The sequence below is a fragment of the Lissotriton helveticus genome, chromosome 2_1, assembly GCF_964261635.1.
Source record: "Lissotriton helveticus chromosome 2_1, aLisHel1.1, whole genome shotgun sequence".
Lineage (NCBI taxonomy): Eukaryota > Metazoa > Chordata > Amphibia > Caudata > Salamandridae > Lissotriton > Lissotriton helveticus.
In genome coordinates this window covers 808,551,606-808,570,826 of record NC_136059.1, presented here as the reverse complement: position 1 = coordinate 808,570,826, position 19,221 = coordinate 808,551,606, and the positions used below count along the sequence as shown (strand labels likewise).

At 44.7% G+C, this 19,221-nt stretch overlaps 1 pseudogene; it reads right to left on the bottom strand.

Annotated features, from left to right (window-relative positions):
* Positions 1–14,974: 14,974 nt before the first annotated feature.
* On the bottom strand, positions 14,975–19,000 carry LOC144820165 (tRNA-uridine aminocarboxypropyltransferase 1 pseudogene; annotated as a pseudogene).
* Between the last annotated feature and the right edge of the window lie 221 nt (positions 19,001–19,221).

The window sequence follows — 19,221 nt, the reverse complement described above, 5'->3', positions numbered from 1 at the left end:
TGTATCACAGACCAACACTGACCTGGTTGGGTAATTACATTACTGTTAGGTATTTCCCCAAGCAACTAATTTAGGGAGACTGAATATTGTCATATGGAAAATTGGAATTGTTCGGACTTTGTAGTAAAAGAAGAGAAGGAAAAGAAACAAGAGTGAAATTTAGGATGAGAGAAGGAAAACTAAGATCAATTTATAAGATCGCACAATTAGATTTTGAAGAAATCTAAAAAACCAACTCTCCATGCCAGCCGGCATGGAGAAGTGTCCACTTAATTATTAGCAAATACTCTTACCCTCGCAAGAATTCAGGGAGATGGTCTCTATGCAGATTTTCAGCCGTCAATTGGTTAGATAGTTCGTCCTATAGTGATATTAAAAATATGTTTCTAATTTGAGTATACATAAATATTGAAATTCCAGTATATACATTTCAAAACTGCTTACCTAATATAGATTCTACTTAGTGCTGTCTTTTGTATAACGCAGTTCTTAATTGGTTTCTTCTCATATTAGGTGTGCACCATTTCCCACGAAACTCTCTGTTCAAAATATATAGACAAATTCTCAATATATGCCCTCCGGATTTAATAAGAGAAATTCCAATGCTCAAAATTGAACAAACTGACCTCGTTTAAAAATGTTGTCTCAATTTCACCCTTAGATTCGGAGACGATATTTCCTCAGTTTTTCATAATTTTCATGCTTTTCTGATTTTGTACGTATTGCATTAACGCTGTAACGACATATTTAACCAGAGTTTTAGAATCATGTTAGGTATATTAAGGGTTCTTGGATTTATTGACCTCCTACAGTTTTAATATCTTTTACGAACATTACCGGCACCATTTGTTCGTATTTCTACACATTGGTATCATTATCTCCCGACTAACGCTGTATTTCTCTAATACTGCATAAGAGTTTTTTTTTTTTAAATCGTGTTTGTGTTTCTAACCCCGTACAAGCACTATGAGGCAGATTTATGAAGGCCTTGCGCCGCCGGTGCGTCACTTTTTCCCATGTTAAAAGTGACGCACCGGCGGGGCAAGGCCTTCATAAATCTGCCCCTATGTTCTTACATGAGGGTTTGCCGCCAAACGTTAACTGTCCTACCTAATGCTGCAACCGCTCAAATTGAGCAGAAGGCAGTGCATATCTATCTATTAACCGGCCGTCTCACAGTTCTTTTAAATATCCAATACAGTGCTTACCAGAGTTCCCGTCTTCCGTCTTCAAAATGCCATCATCTCCCGATACCTTGAAACCAGAAGCTTGCTTTCAGTCGTTTTAAATATCGTCATTGACGCGCCAATTCTACATGTGTATGGGGGATTCTGCATGTAAACACGGCGCCATTTCTAAGTGGAGTTTTGTGTTCTTTATTTATCACTACTCTCATGGGATTTATTTTATGCTTGTTGATCTGATGAAATCTTTTTGGATTAATTTTTATCTAGTGGAGTCTTTTGTGATTAGAACAAAAATAGAACAACTGGGTCTTACTAAAAAAGTTACCAAATTACTGACTCCGTGTTTTAATGTAGATATAGGCGCCATTAATAAGAGGAGTTTACACCTTATCTGTTTCTTACCACTCGCACATAGTTTTATAATATGCATAGTGGCATATGTTTAATTTTGAGATAGAACCTGGTATTATTTTAACTGAATATTTCAAAATAGTTCTCAGACTCAAGTGTCTCGCGATCCTGGCAATCAACACTGGATATGAATTGTGAACCCTACTGGCCGTCGTGTTTGGAAAGGGATCCATGAGGTGTACACCATCCTGGCAATCAACAGTGCATATGAATTGTGAACACTGCTGCCCGTCGTGTTTGGACACACAACAATGACAGCAGGTGAGCAGTGGGGGCTGGGTGCACAGGGGCTGCAATTGAGTGCGGTGCTGGGGGAGGGGTGGGGTGCATCAGCCTGGGTGCGCAGGTGTTGCCGTGCATAATGATGTGATCTCTGACGTCATTCACTCACACCTCTGTATCATTTTAAGGACCTGCTGGACTGTACTGTAGGCCTGAGTCAGTGGGCAATGCTGCCGTGCAGACACATGGCGTTGGCTTTTGGAACCCGGTAGTGAGCTAATTACTAAGTGTACATGCACGGAGGAGCTTCGCGCGCATCCGTGATGGCCGCGTGAGCAGCACAGGGCTACCGAGGACCCTTGCTGCCTCCCGCATTTATCCTGGATAATATCCTGATTTGATGGAAGGTCATGGAAGACACAACCCGGCTGATGTACTAGCAGGTTTCTGGGTCGGAATCGGACGCAGGGTCACCGAGTTATGCCGTCCTGAAGTTTGTGGCCTTCTCCATGGAACCGCCTGGACCTTGAGTTGTGGCTTTACCCAGGTCGTAATTCAACAACAACGGCTGGCGGGGATCAGTTCACAGCCTCACTTCACTTTCGGTTTCGTTTCTCCCGCGCATCGTCTTCTATCTGCGGGGTGACGGCTGATCGGGCTGGCTCCTATGCCAGGTCATTGGGCTTAGAGCTAGCGACAGGTTGGCTGTGGACTCAAATTGACTCAACTCTGCCTCTGGTATTCTTGTGGGTGAATTCTAAGGAGCCATTTGGACCAGATCCCAAGCCTCCCTTCGGGACACCCGCCTCGCCATGACGGGCAAGCCCGAGGGTGAAAAACGGAAAGTCAAGACCATCTTCCGTGGAGGTTCAACCCAGACGAATGTCATGTATCGTTACACACTTTCTAAAGGATCCCCCGGTGGCACACCTAGGACACGGGAGGAGGATGTCCATGATCCCGCTGTATCGGCGGACTTAACGCTACAGGACGTGATGGGCGCCATTGCTGGTATCAAGTCCTCTATTGGCCAACAATATGAAGCCCTGGCTCTGAAGCTGGACACGGTGGCCATTGCTGTCAACCTCATTCGAACTGATTTGTCCAAGACAAACGAGAGGGTGAAGTCCCTTGAACTAAAGACGTCCAGCCTTACAACGGATGTTTCCGACTTGCAAACAAAAGTGCGCAATCTTAGAACTGCCAATGACTACTTTACTCGTCACTTGGAGGATTTTGAAGGCCGTGCACGGCGCAACAACGTGCGTATTATTGGGGTTCCGGAAGACTCTAGTTCACTCTCCACTGATCTTCGAGTGGAGGACCTTATCCTCAATCATCTTGCACCCAAGGGCCTGAGCAAATTCTTTGCCATTGAACGTGCACACAGGGTGCCGGGGGGACAGGCGAAGCCCGGTTTTCCCCCCGTCCGATTATTGCACGGATCTTCAACTTCAGAGATCGTGACGCCATCTTGCAGGCGGCACGGACAGGCTGTCCTACGCAGTTGGAGAACGCTGCTGTGCACTTTTACCCGGATTTTTCCCAGTCAGTCCAGAAACAACTAATGGGATTTCAAGGGGTGAAACGGCGGCTTAGGGACATGGAGTTAAAATACGCGATGCTGTTCCCGGCCCGACTGCTTGTTGAACACGACAATCGAACATTCTTCTTTGTTAGGCCTGAGGAAACGAGTGATTGGTTGGATGCTTTCCCGGCTCGCCGTGCTGACCAGGACCATACTGGTGGCGCTGAAGGGGGTCTATTGGACCAAGAATGACTATGGCATCTGTGTCCGGAACACTATTCACCGTTAACAGCTGAGGCTCACTGACTTCTTTGATCATTCCCTTCGTATCCTGGGAGGTAGCGGGGATGGCGGGACCCTTTCCTCCTCTGGGGTTTCTTTGTGTAGACTAGTTGTTTGTTTGTAATTGTTAGGGCGACAGGCACACTGCAAATTGGGGTGGCTTCTGAGTCTGTGCAGGGTGGGGGGGAGTTGTGTTGGGAACATTGGGGGGAGGGAGGGAAATGTTTTGGGATTGTTTGTTTTTTCTTTATCAAGGCAAAGAACTTTCACTATTTCTGACATTGGTGTGGTGCTCGTTTTGAGATGGGAGTTCATTGTAGATCTGGATGGGGGGTAGGGGGTTGAGGGTATTGTACTGGAATGTGAATGGGTTGGGTGATCGGATAAAGAGAGGGGTGGTTATGCAGCTTTTGCGGCGCCTCTCGCCCGACGTTGTTCTGCTACAAGAGACGCACTTGATTGGGAATACTTGTCACGCTCTTAATAGACGGGGTTATCGTCTTGCTGCCCATTCTGGGTTTACATCTAGTTCTAGAGGGGTGGGTATATTGCTTAGGACTTCCCTCCCCTTCGAGGTTGATGATGTGGTCCTTGATGCCAGGGGTCGATATGTTGCACTTGTTGGGCGGTGGGAGGGAAAGACGGTTTCGTTAGTGTCGGTGTATGTTCCTCCTGGTCTACAATCCACGAATTTGCTGACCTGGGGCGGATGGTTTTGGGTCTCCCGGAGGGTGTTTTGATATTGGGTGGTGATTTTAACTCCGTCATTTCTGGAGGAGCAGATCGCTATCCGCCCAGAGACCTTCCTGCTGCGCAATTCTGGTTGGGTGACTTTCTGGAAACATTGGGGCTTGTAGATTGTTGGAGGCTAATGCATCCAGAGCAGACTCAGTTTACCTTCCATTCGGGAGCACATGGTAGTCTTTCTAGACTGGATTATATCCTGATACCGGCTGCCCTGTCCACTTCGATTGGAGAGATTAAACACCTGGCCCGGGGTATATCAGACCATTCCCCTATCTGGTTTCATTTTACTCTTAACACAGGCGCTGAAGGGAGGATGGCCCGATTAACCCCTGGTATCTTCTTAACCCCAAAACTCGCACTGAACTGATTAAATCATTTGATCTGTATTTTGCTGAAAATGTGGGTTCTGTGTCCTCGCCTGTTTCGCTGTGGGAAGCCTCCAAGACTGTTATCAGGGGACAGGCATTGTCTTTGATTGGGTGTGCCAAGAAATGTAAGAATGAGGCAATTGTTCATCTCGAGACTGAAATTACAGAATTAGAGACTGCATTGGAGCGAGATGTGACTCGAGAAGCATTGCATATTCTCCACCTTAAACAATTGGAATATAAAACTTTGGTTACTGATGCGGCCAAGATGATGAGATGGGAACAGCAGGGACGGTTATATGACGTGGGCGATAAAGCAGGGAAATTGATTGCCTGGCTGGACAGACGGGAGAGAGCGAGTCGTGTTGTTCCGGTGATTGAGAAATTGGATGGTATGCGTGTAACGGACCCTGTTGAAATTGTTGAATGCTTTACTGACTATTTCCGAGAGGTGTATATCCCGGTGTCCGACAGGCCCGTGGAGGATTCTCAGTTGTTGCTTAGAGATATAGCGCTGCCGTGTTTGTCAGAATCAGATCGGGATTGTTTGGATGCCGCACCCTCGGTGGATGAGGTGGCTCTCGCGCTGCACTCCATTCGTTCCGGCAAGGCTCTGGGTCCCAATGGCCTTCCTGTAGAATTGTATAAACTACGCCCTGATACTCTAGCTCCCTATCTCCGAGATATGTTTTTGGCTGCGCGAGAAAATGGTTCCCTCCCTAGGGACCAGCGTCTTGCGACCATTGTGGTGATCCACAAGGAAGGCAAGCCACGGGATCGCTGCTCGTCTTATAGACCCATTTCGCTCTTAAATGCGGAGCCTAAGATCCTCGCCAAGCTGCTCGCTAATCGTCTGATTACGGTGATCAGCGACCTGATCCATCCGGATCAGTCGGGTTTTATCCCTCATCGTAGCACGGCATTAAATTTACGACGTTTGCATGGTGTTCTCGCGAGGGCCCCGACGTTGCGTGAACCGGCCATCTTGGCATCCTTAGACGCCACGATGGCCTTTGACACAATCGAATGGTCGTATCTCTGGGCCGCACTCGCCAAGTTTGGATTTGGCGCTGGCTTTATTGGTTGGGTCAAACTCCTGTATGAAACGCGACTGGCGCATGTGGTGGTTAATGGTCGTGTTTCCATGCCTTTTGCTCTCGGGAGGGGCATACGGCAGGGTTGTCCGTTATCCCCACTTCTCTTTGCTCTTGCGTTGGAGCCACTCGCTGCTTGGCTACGGTGGGAACCTTCGATGAAGGGCATACGTTGGACTCCGGAATTTGAAGATCGTATCTCCTTATATGCTGGTGATATTTTATTGTACCTCACATCTCCCCATAAATCGCTTAACGTATTGTTTGACGTGCTTAACTCTTTCGGGAAGAACTCGGGCCTTGTTATCAATTGGTCAAAATCCTATATCTACGTGCTCGCGGGTGAGGTCCCTCGGTTACCGCGGGGCTGTCCCATCCAGTTGTCGCAGTCTGGTTTTAAATACCTGGGTGTGTTTATTTCGCTGGATCCGGCGGTTCGCTACGAACGTAATTTACTCCCTCCACTCCATAGGGTGCACTCGGATGTAGCGCGCTGGCGTAGATTACCGTTGTCTCCCCTAGGGCTTGCGGCCCTCTTGAAAATGATGTCCTTACCGCGGTTTCTCTACGCACTTCAGAATAGTTTTGATGTAATCCCGTCGAAATATTTCCGGGAAATAGAATCGCTGCAGAGGCAATTGCTATGGGACGGACGTTCACGCATCGCTCTTTCAAAATTAACACTTCCCTGGTATGATGGCGGCATAGCACTTCCGGATATTCGTAGGTATTATTGGGCCTCCCAACTTGCTGCCATCAACCACGGGATGTATGGTCCGGCATTGAATCCGGCTTTTGAAATGGATAAGTGGCTGCTCCCGGGTGCTGACTACTACAGGGCGCTTTACTCGAGATCCTCCCGCTCACAACTCTCGGGACCTACCGCTATAGCCGTGCGGGTCTGGCATAGCGCGACGGCGGCTATGGGCTGGAGTGATAAACTAACTGGAGCAACTCCGCTTTATGCCTCTGCAAAATTGGGTTGCCTGTGGAAGACAAAGGGCTTTGATAAATGGGACACGATCGGTATTAGTAAAGTGAGTGATCTTTGGGTTAAAGGAGGGGTGAAGTTCTTTTCGGACCTGCAAGCGGAGTATAAGCTGAGTGATAGGGAAAAATGTCGTTATGTCCAGGTACGCCATGCTTTGAATTCTGTGTTTCCCGTGGGTAGTGATATTCCGGAATCCTCCCCCCTCGAAGATCGTATATTAGACGGTCATGTGCCAGACAGTACTATCTCATTGTTTTATAAAAAGATGATTAATGACCGATCGAGTTTGCTTGATCGCCTTCGTGAAGCTTGGATTGCTGATGGCATTGAACTAGATGATGAGGACTGGCAGTCCGCGATCTCCTCTCCCAGGGAGGTTGCGATTCCGGCCCGCCTCCGTCTGGTCCAACTCAAGATCCTCCACAGAATCTATGTCACCGGCCCCCATCTGATCCATATGGGCTATTCTACGGATGGCTTGTGTAGGCGTGGTTGTGGTCTCCTTGGCACCTATCTCCATATCATATGGGAATGCCCTGAGGTGGTGCGATTTTGGAACCGTATACATGATGTGATGAATGAAGTAACGGGTGTTGTGATGATGCCAGAAGCCCGGCAATGTATATTGAATGTATGGGGTCCGAATGATTATGACGTTTCGCAGCTGCGGTGGGTGACTCTTGCCAATATGGTTGCCAAACGGGATATTGCACAATTGTGGGGGTCCTCGAGACTGCCTACAGTGACTGCTTGGAAAGAGAGTGTGGACTGGTGCATGTTCATAGAGAAGACGGTATATATAGCAAGAGGCAGACCCAGAAAATGGGGAAAGATTTGGGACCAGTGGAACTCATACCGGGGAGATATCTGTACGCCCCCACTCGCAGAAATTCCTAGTCCTTCTCAATCGCCCGGACCTGCATTCCTTCTAAGCTGTGGTACATTGTGCTGTTTATGTGCAAATTTGCCTTTGGCCCCCCCCTTATCTATATTTGAAGAATTTTCTCTCCTGTTGTCATGTATCTCCCGTCCTCCTTGAGCACAGACTTAATGGATGTACTATTGCTGTATTGCCTTGAATGTATGTTGATGTGTTTTTGTTTTTTCTGTTTTATGTAATAAAAAGTTACAACAACAAAAAAGTGTACATTCACACAGGCTTGCTCCACTGCATTACACGTACACATTATGCTTCTCGCATGCGCTCTGTTCCTTTGTATGTAAACGTTGGCATAACATTTTATTATTTTACCTGGTTTATTCTTGTGCACTCCAACTCCTCTTTGAACCACGATTACCACTAACAGTTGGTAGATCGTACTTCAAGAAGGAAGGATGCACTCAACTGGTGTTCTCTATTAGGCTTGAAATAAACCTTCATTTACCTCAAGAAATTTCCAGCATTATATTCTTTCTCCCTTTTCAGTAAGGGTGGGCGTAGTGGGCGTAGTGGGGCTTCGTGAAGCTACGCAAAGTGGGCAAAACACTACGCCCACCCACGCACTTCGCGTAGCCCCACTACACGCCACCCGCCTCCCTCCCGCCCTCCCTAAATGCTTACAATAATTTATGAAATAATTATAAAACCACTTACCTTGTCCTGCCGCGTCCCCGGGGCTCCCGCTCGTCATTGCACCGCCGGCGCGCGCGTCCTGGATGCTAATGCGCATGCGCGGGCGGCCGCGCATGCGCATTAGCATCCAGGACGCGCGCGCCGGTGGCGCAATGATGAGCGGGAGCCCCGGGGACGCGGCAGGACAAGGTAAGTGGTTTTATAGTTATTTCATAAATTATTGTAAGCATTTAGGGAGGGCGGGAGGGAGGCTGGTGGCGGGCAACTTCGCTACGCCCACAAAGTGGGCGTAGTGTTGCCTGCTTCGCCTACTTTGCAAAGGGCGAAGTAGGCAACACTACGCCCACTTCGTGGGCGTAGCAAAGTTGCCCGCCCACCCTTACTTTTCAGACACTGAGTTGTTTGCACCAAAATGGGCGGAGCGGGTGCTCACCCTGTGGTAATGCCCTGGGCATTCTGATGTCTTCCATTGTGGTATCAAGACACCATCCCTGACCGGAGACCTACTGTGCAACCCTGAGAAAGGCACCCCGGAGTAGGAGCGTGCACCGGCACATCGTTGAACGCACCGGTGGTGGCAGGTAAGCAGTGAAGCCTCGGTGCACAGGAGCTGCAATTGAGCACAGTGCGGGGGAAGGGGCTGGGGTGCAGCAGCCTGGGTGCACTGGTGCAGGCAAGCGATGTTGCAATAGATAATAATGTAATCTCTGGCCTTTTCATATCTGTTTCATTTTAAGGACTTGCTGGACCGCACTCTTTCTCGCGGACCCCAGCGTCCTAGACACACGGGTGACGGGAAGTAAACAGTGAGGGTGCAGAAGGCCGACGCTCTGTCTCCTCCTCCCTCTGTTCTTTTGACTCTCCCTCCCCTTCTCCCTTCCACCCACTCCCCCTCTGTCCCATTTTCACTATCTTCCTTTCATTCTTACTACCTTTCTGTTGCAATCTTCCTTCCCTCTCCCCTGGCTCTTTTCCCCTGTTTTCTCCTTCTCCCTCTTCCACTTGGTACCTTCCGCCCTCCCGCGCCTCTCCACTGTCTTGGTACTTCCCTCCAGAGTTCACCTTGGAATGTTGGATAACCTGTCAGTTACGGAGAGTGGATGACAGAATAAAGACGTTGAACTTACCTTGCCTCAGAGTCTTCATCTTTATAACACTGGCGACGATGATGGGATCCGAACCCACTTTCTTATTCTCTTGGGCATGGCACACATACTTATGTTTCTTTTTTGTCTTGCAGGTTTTCTACGCTAGTTCCGGAAGAGTTCCACCCACCTATTCCATGTTATACTGTTGTTTGTTCAGATAGAGTTGTGTTTCCAATTATTTGTTTTTTTTAATAAAGGTTATTTTTTTACCAATAACTAAGTGAGTATATGGGTCTTCTTTTTCTGACAGCACTTGTCTGTAGTTTATTGTGGAAATCGGCTGTTTATAGGAGGTTATGTGGGAAAACATTTGTAATTTTGTGGTGCACCTACCAAATATAAATCAACAAACTATTACATAAATCAAGCCTGCGTAATTCTACAACTGCAAGGGTTCTATGAGTGTATCACTTTATAACACCATGAGTACTGCCTGTGTGATTACAGAACCAATAAGGCAGTGCCTAGGGCCATCGAGGCTTCAGGGACTTGCGAGGCCCACCCTGTATATTTAAGTAAAGCCCCAGAGAGTGTGCGATCCACGGACTTGAGTTTGCCTCGAAGCCCCCCGAACAATTAGTAAACAATACCCAGGACGTGATGATCCCTTAGGCTGCGAAACGTCTCTGTGCCCACCCGCTCTCAATTTACTTGTGAGAATAGGGTCCACAGTGTTGCAGAGACCCCGCAATATAATATTAGGATTGGCCCTGGACCATTATCCACCAGGGGGCTTATTTAAATGAACGGGTGAGACCCAGATTCATTTTATTCCCATTTTTACCATCCGGATTCGCTCTATTAAAGCGATACCAGGTTTTCCTCCTCTTGCTTCAATGAGGTAAACAAGGATTTGCTATCACAGGGTGGAAGCCATGCAGCCGCCCTGTAATAGCAAACATAAATTTCCCGCAGATGCACACCCTGGGACATTGTATGAGCTGCACCAGGGACATTGTATGAGCAGCATCAGTGATGTCATCAGTGATGTCATTTGAGATGTCATCAGTGATGTCACTGACCATGTCATGAATGATGTAATATGTGACATCATCAGCAGTGCATTGCGGGGACATGAGTTATAGTTAGCTGAAATAACTATAACGGGGGAATTTCTATGGTTTTGTATGAGAGAAATGTCCAACTAACTTTAACATCCCTGAAATCTATGGTCTTTTCAGTGAATTTCTAAGGTTTTTTAAATGCTTATTTCTAACTATAATGTGCCTGAAACCTATGGTTTTCCTGTGAATTTCAAAGGTTTTTTAAATGCTAGTTTCAAATTATAATGTTCAGTAAACCTATGGTTTTTTCAGTGATGTCATTTGAGATGTCATCAGTGATGTCACTGACCAGGTCATGAATGATGTAATATGTGAATCAGCAGTGCATTGCAGGAACTTGAGTATTAGTTAGCAGAACTAACTATAACTGAGTAATTTCTATGGTTTTGTACAAGTGAAATGTCCAGCTAACTATAACACCCCTGAAACCTATGTTTTTTTCTGTGAATTTTTAAGGTTTTTTAAATGCTAATTTCTAACTATAACGTCTCTGAAACCTATGTTTGTTTCAGTGAATTTCAAAGCTTTTTTAAATGCTAATTTCTAACTATAACGTCTCTGAAACCTGTGGTTTTTTCAGTGAATTTCAAAGGTTTTTTAAATGCAAATTTTTAAGTGTAATAGTAGTTATACCTACTTTTTGTCCTGATTTTCTACGGTTTATTAATTGTTTATTTATCAATATTTAATTCATTATATATTTTTCTTAAAATTGCAAAAAAAATATTTTTTATTCAAACTGAAATATTGTTTTTTTTTGTTTTATTATTTTCTTTTTTAATTTTTTTTCCAATTTTTTTGGGAGTTGTGCACCCAAAGCGTACACATCATGAAGGGTGCATGGATTCTAGCCGCCATTTTAGAAAAGCCATGAAGGATCCGCGTACGGTGTACAACGGCTGCGTGTTTTTCAATTACATCATATACTTTTAATATTACGTGATATTACGTGATGTGCACGATTGGTATGCGACCAGTCCATGACTCCTGCTCCCGCGCATTTGCAACACATGCGCATTACGGTACGCGACGCTTGCAAGGTGGGGGTCCCGGATGACGTCATATACATGCTGGGGCACGCTGGGTGCGTGACTCCCGCAAAAAAATGTATGTTCTAAAATGATATGTATGTGTCTTTAATATACATATTAGGGCAAATGATTATCTAAGATATTCATAAAAATAATATATTTGTACTTATAATAAACGTATATTATTTTTAAATATATTTTCGCAAAGTCACATTGGGTGCGTGCTTCCTGAGCGCAGAGTGCGCGGATCCCATGTGACCTCAAAAAAAAGATTTCATTTGTTCATACCTGTTCCCACTGTAACTATTGAAGAACCCCGCCCATTTTACTCATTCTTGTTGGAGCATCTTTAGAGAGACATCTCTTTTCCTACAAGAACCCTTTTTGTTTGTTTTTTTGGTGTTTTTCATAATGTATCAAACAAAATGGCATCTGGACAGCAGAAACAGCAGGAGGAAGTGTCTTCTGAAGAAGAATTCTTGCTGGAGAAACCACGTCCACAGAGGCCGGAATCTCTCGTGTGGAAAATTCTTCACTTTTCCACCTGCAGAGAAGAAACTAAATGCGAGAAAGGTGACGTGCAAAATTTGTGACCGAGTCCTGTCAAGAGGCAGTGGAAAAAAACAACTCTTGTGGCACTGCTTCTATATGCAAATATCTCCGGACGACACATCCTCTCAATCTTGCTCGGGAGGAAATGAGGGGAGCTGCTTTAAACCCCTTACCTGCTGTGGCAAGTACTTCTGGAGCGTCCTCAGGAACACCTGCAATGGACATTAGGCCAGAATTCGCCTTTCTCGAGCAACACTGCGTGAAGTGTAAGAAACATATGTTTCGGTGAGCAGTCGGTGGATGCAGTTTGTGCTGCACGACGCAACCATCGTTAATTGTTTGTTTTTTTGTTTTTGGAATGATAAGTAATTCCAAAATGTTCCTGTTTTATTTGTTCTTTTTTTGTCAATTTTTTGAAAAAGCACCAAAAAAATACAAAATTGTTAAAAAAAAATACAAAAGAAAAAAGAAGAAAAAAAAGTTCTTACCAGAACTAACTTATCTGGTTAAAGAAAGAACTATAATTGCAAGGTAATGTGTGAAAGTTTGGTTGAATATATGTATACAGCATGATTGACTAAAAGAATGCATTAGTCGTGTATGGTGAATTTATAGGGAAGATTTATGAGGAAGTACTGTAGCTTGACACTGCAAGCTCTTTAGCTGCACTGCACTGTGGCACTTCCGAAGCACAGGGATGAGACATATGTACATTGAAATATGGTACAACTCTGTACTTCCCTCTGCGCTGCTGCACAAACTGCAGCCGTGCGGTGATACAGGCACCCTTGCACCATGGTGCAAAGATGTCTGGGTTGTGCGGAGATTGTTTATATGCAGGAAGGGACTCCTTCCTGCACAAAAATAATCAGTAAAGGCATTTTCCTCTTTCAATGTATGCTGTGGAATACAGCTTGCATTGAAAAAGATTGTACCTGTACTTCTGTTAGTGGCTAGGCCATTCCTTAAGTCTATGACTAATAACTGGAGTAATTTCAGTGCTGCAAAGAGAGTGCATGCTAAATGTATTAGTACTTAGGTATTGGCAGAGTGATAGGATACATAGATAGGGATGTATGACGGTACAACGCGTACCGTTACAACGCGTTCCTTTACGACGCAGTTTTAACAACGCAAGTCATTACAACGACTTGCGTTGGGGGGCGCTGATAGTGAATAGTTTAATTTACTATTCCAACACCAGTCCCCGTGGATAGTAGGGAAGGTATTGGATAGTAAATTAAACTATCCCCTATCCTAGAGCGCCCTCCAGCGAAAGTCGTTGTAACGACTTTCGTCGTTAAAGATGCGTCGTAACGGTACAGCGTTGTACCAGTTACGTTGTAAAGGATGTTTCCCTTAGATAGTGCTGGGTGGTTGAATGGAGAAGTGCATGGGAAAGACTGAAGGATTCCTAGACTGCATACGTATTAACTGGGTACTTACAAGAGTGTATCAATAGTATACAGCTGGTTAGAGGTCTGCATGCATAGCGTACAAAATATTGTACCTGTACTTGTGTTAGTGGCTAGGCCACTCCTTAAGTATATGACTAATAACTGGAGTGATTTCAGTGCTACAAAGAGAGTTCATGCTACATTTATTAGTACTTAGGTATTGGCAGAGTGATTGGATACATAGATAGTGCTGGATGGTTGAATGGAGAAGTGTATGGGACAGACTGAAGGATTCCTAGACTGCAAAGGTACTTAGTATTTAAAAGACGTATCAATTCTATATAGCTGATTAGAGGTCTGCATGCATAGTACACAGAATATTGTAGCTATACTAGTATTGGTGTGTCTATGGTTTCGAGAATGGTAGTCTGTATTTTAGGGTGTGAGGAGGTGCATCAGATGATCACATGGATGATGTCATCAGTGATGTCATTTTAGATGTCATCAGTAATGTCATCAGTGATGTCACTGATCATGTCATGAGTGATGTAATATGTGACGTCATCAGCAGTGCATTGCGGGGGCACAAGTTATAGTTAGCACAACTAACTATAACAGCTGAATTTCTCAGGTTTTGTGCGAGTGAAATGTCTAACTACCTATAACGTTCATGAAACCTGTGTTTTTTTCAGGGAATTTCTCACATTTTTTAAATGCTAATTTCTAACTATAACGTCCCTGAAACCTCAGGTTTTTTTCAGTGAATTTCAAAGGTTTTTGAAATCATAATTCCTAACTATAATGCCCCTGAAACCTGTGGTGTTAATATACACACACTATCTCTAAATAAAGTTCTTGCGATTATAGTTCCATTCCATTCACAGCTCATTTGAGATTTCATGAGTGATGTTATGAGTGATGTAACTGACCATTTCATGAATGATTTAATGTCTGAGGTCATTAGCAGTACATTGCAAGGGCGTAAGGCTGTGGTTCCCAAACTGTGCGCCGCGGCGCCCCAGTGCGCCATAATGAGGTGTCAGGGTCGCCGCGCACACTAGGGTGACCAACCGTCCGTAAATTCCACGGACGTCCCTACGCCTTTTATCTGTCATTTTGGCCATCAGAGGGAGCAGCGCTGCTCCCCTGTGAGAGGCATCACCCCCGCTGCTGGAGCCACCTCGCACTCCTCCAGGAGCACAAGAGCAGCCCCTCCCGCCCATTGAAATTCTGTGTGGGGCTGATTGCCACCTACAGAATGACAATGGGGCAGTCAGGGGTGTTCAAGCATGTGGTGGCGGCCTCCTGCCTCAGTGCTATTTTAATAAAATAAAACCACAATAATACATTTACCAACAAGTGGGTGTTGCGGTCAGACGAAAGGGCTGTGTGGTTTATAATTTACCAGCTGAATGTTTTGCCTTTTTTACTAATTTGCACATGAATGAGAAAAAAAAAGAGAAGTTTGTCATAGTCTCCTTTATAATCTTTATTCAAAATGTGCATATGATAGTCCTTTAGAAAATAGTAAATGGCTTCAATTGTAGAAAGATAGGTGTCCGGTTTTCCTTTTTGGTGTCTCCAAAAACAAGTTTTTCTTGTTGTCAGCTCAACTTGGACCAACTCTTGTAGTCGTTCATCAGATATGATCTTATGTGTCTGGTTCCACGTGCTGTCAATGAATGTGACGGTCTTCAACTTAGTCCTCATATTGATCTGTTCCTTGTCTTTATTTGAACTGCTCTGTTTGGTTTCATTCTGGGCATCGACATCTTGAAAGCTGTGCTTCCGGTGTTTAGGGGAGGGCTCGTCTGCAGAATCATCATCTTGCTTGAAACATATATCACTCTTCATGTATTTCTGCGACTGAAACGGAATCTGGACCCGGAAAAACAAGTAGTATTTCATGTTTTTGGTCTTCATATTCTCGAATGCACGGATACGTGTAAACGGTCACATCCTCGTGTGCTAGCAGTTTAGCATGAGCAGCAGTACTCTTCCCATCGGTCTCATTAGGGTGCTTAATAGTGTCAATCTTAAATGGAAGCTTCACCCTGGGGAGATCTCCTGTTGGAACAGCTTCAACTGGGACATAACACGTGTAGCAATAGAATATCCGAGAGGCAGTGCATTTTGGACATCTTGATCTTCCATTTTGCTGGGCTTTTTCAAGCACCTCTTGCGACGCCAACTGCAAGTTCTGAAGGGGATCTTCGTTGACAGGTGTAATGGTCTGTGGATTTTCTGGTCGAGAATTGCACTTCTTTTATAAAAGGGGGTGTCTTCTGTGACAGCGCTTATTCCGGCAGAAAGGTCTGTTGTTTGAAACCCATTTCCTATTAGAACTCTGTGGGCCTGCCTCAGTGTACAGAAGGGCCTTCTGTTAGATAAAAAGTAAAACGCCCAAGCTGCAATGTTAGAGAACACTTCATTTAAAGAAGCCTGTGAAATAAGTTTAAAAGAACAGGTTATCGTTCTTTCACTGTCTAATCATTTTTTAACTGAAGTATTTTCAATATTATATTCAACAAAGCCATGGTTGCTGCTTTTTTATTTTAAGGAACTAGCAACCACTGACAAAGCTAATAGTCCTGGCTTGTTGTTCGTGCAATGATACTTGCTGTATTATATATCTGGATGCAATGACATAAACAACATCATACCAGTCGCGCGGAACTCTATGCTAAGCACAGATTTTTAGCCTAGGTGTTTTAAACTGCGCACTTTATTAACCCCCAGTTTTTTTACACCACTTAAAGCTCTGGAAACAACACTATGTTACAGTAACCTCACATCCTGGCACTGAGCATCATGCATGACTTCTACGTTTTCAGTCTGCCTACGTGCAGGGGCATAGTGAACTCTCCCCCACCGCACTCCACCCCTTGCTGTAGTTCATTCTTGATGGGCCTCTTCTGCCTGCAACTCTGCAGACAAAGGCTCAGCTCTTAATGTGGAAAGGTGGGTGAGTAAATAAGTGAAGGAATGTCTGAATGGCTGGATGGATTACTGAAAGGATGAATGCATGAATGAAAGGGTGAATGGATAGATAATGAAAGAAAGGATGGATGGAGGAGTGAATGAGTGGAAGTATGGATGAGAGAAAAGGTAAATAGATGGATGTATGGGTGGAAAGGTAGATGGATGGGTAAAAGTGTGGATGGGTGTGTGAAAGGATGGATGCATGAGTGAAAGGGCAGCTGATGGGTGAGTGAATTGGTGGATGGGTGTGTGAAAGGATGAATGGATGGATGAATGAAAGGGTAGATGATGGGCAAGTGAAAGGGTGGATGGATGAATTGATAAGTGAAATGGTGAATGGATGGGTGAGTGAAAGGGTGGATGTAAGGATTGATGAGTTAGTGAAAGGGGGTAGATGGACAAAAGGATGGATTGATGAGTGAAGTGAAAGGGTGGATGGATGAGAGAACAGATGGCTGGATGAGTGAACGGATGGTTGGATGAGTGAAAGAATGCGTCCCAATTACTTTAAGGAAGATAACAGAGGTACATACCACCCACACACCGGTAAAAAAATGGTGGGGAGCCACGGCCAACTGCCAATTAGGTCAAGGGAGCCACAGGTCAAATAAGTTTGGGAACCACTGGCGTAAGGTATAGTTAGCTCAGATAACTATAACTGCTGAATTTCACTGGTTGTGTATGAGTGAAATCTGAGTCTAACTATAACGTTCCTGTAATCTTCGTTTTTTTCAGCAAATTTCTATGTTTTTTTTAACGTTAAGTAGGATGCATAACACAATGGATAGTGGGGGTGGAAGCAGGGCCTGGCCTGGTATTGTGCTGCCCCCACCCAAGCTTGCTGCTCCTGCTTCCCCTTCTCCTAGCCATCCATTGTCCAAGTCCATGTCCCGGCTCCCTTATAACAGCCCTGTGTGGCTGTTGTTCTGCCACTGGCCTTCCCACTTTCTCTGAGCAGTTAGCTTGCTGCCCCATCCAACTATCCTCTGTTGTCTGAATCCATGCACTAGCCCCCACCCTCCGGCCATGCATGGTTTGATGTGCTGCCACTGCCACTGCCCTCTATTTAGCATGATATCCCAGTCCACTCCTCCTGCCCTCCATTGCCAAATTCTATGCCCCGTCATTGACCTCCTGCTTAGCCTCCGTGCTTAGCTTGCTGCCTATGTGGGAAGGGTATGCTCAGACGTGAGTCCCGTGCTCTCCATGCCACTGGAATCAAGCTATCAAGGCTGATGAGGGCTGAAAGCCCGAAACCGGTCCTAGGAGGCTTGTTTCCATTCCAGGGAGGACCTGTTTTGGCAGTTCGGGCTGGACTGTTCCCATGGGGCACAGGGTCAAAACTGATTTGCATATGACTAGGTTCAAACTGGAATGGCATGGTGAGCAAAAAACGATGGATTCAGGCCCAGATCTCAGTACTGGGGTGAATGTATGACATTGCTCTGCATTCAGTCCATCAATTGTTGTTTTTACATCTACAGACAATGCCCTTTCTTTAAATAAGAAGTCACGCTAAAGATTTCCAGGAAACTAAAATGTAGTTCCTCAGGTTCATCACATGTTCCAAAAAATAGAGAGGGACCCAACAACCAAAGGGGAAGGGTACCAACAAAGACCTAGATCCTAGAAGAAACCTTCTTTGGGTCAATTCACATTGGCTGCATCTTTTGGCCAAATAACTATTGGGGGTACACGTGATTCCCAATGTGAATATTTCCAAACCAGTGGGAGTGGTACATTATTAGTAACATGATGGTATTGAAAGTTTAATCAGTACATTGGTGAACATGTGATGACCTAGGTCATGCATTTCATGCAGATTTTAATATTTATATTGGGAATTAAATGTCTTTGTCCTGAAGAAGGTGATGGCCATAAACTAATGCCCACCGAAATGCGTTGATGCCAAGAAGAGAAGTCCACTCTAAGTCTGGTGGACAATTGTATCATATAGAATATAAGAAATAACATTTACAATGATTACAGTTGATTTGCTGTTGATTTAGTAGCACTTTTCTGCGATTTGGAATAATTTTTCCTGCCTGTGTTCCCAATTTTTTTTTTTTTGTGATAAGGTCTTCTGTGATGTTTTTTATGTTTTTATGTTTTATGTAGTTTAGATAGGGATCATCAAAACATTTTTTAATAATAAACTTTTTAATACATTGCATGTTTTTGATGAAAGACTGTGATTGATAGATACCTACATCTTTGTTATCAAATACATTTTTATTTTTTTAACCACTTATACATTTTTTTGACTGCATTGTTTGTTTGTCCATTGTCATCATACTGGTGATTCGAGGTTCTGTGTGCTAGAGTGGTATGGTAATTGTGAATTGACCCAAAGGGGGTTGACTTCTGTGACCTAGGTCATTACATGTTCACCAATGTACTGAATAAACTTTCAATACCATCATGTTACTAATAACTTACCACTCCCACTGGTTTGGAAATATTCACATTGGGAATCACGCGTACCCCCAATAGTTATTTGGCCAAAAGATGCAGCCAATGTAATGTACACATGATGCTTGAATCAAACCGGAACTGCTTATTCGATTATATCCAAGGTCATGACCTAAAAGGCTATGTACCAATTCACAGCATATCATGCAGGGTCGGGGTGAACCAAACTGAA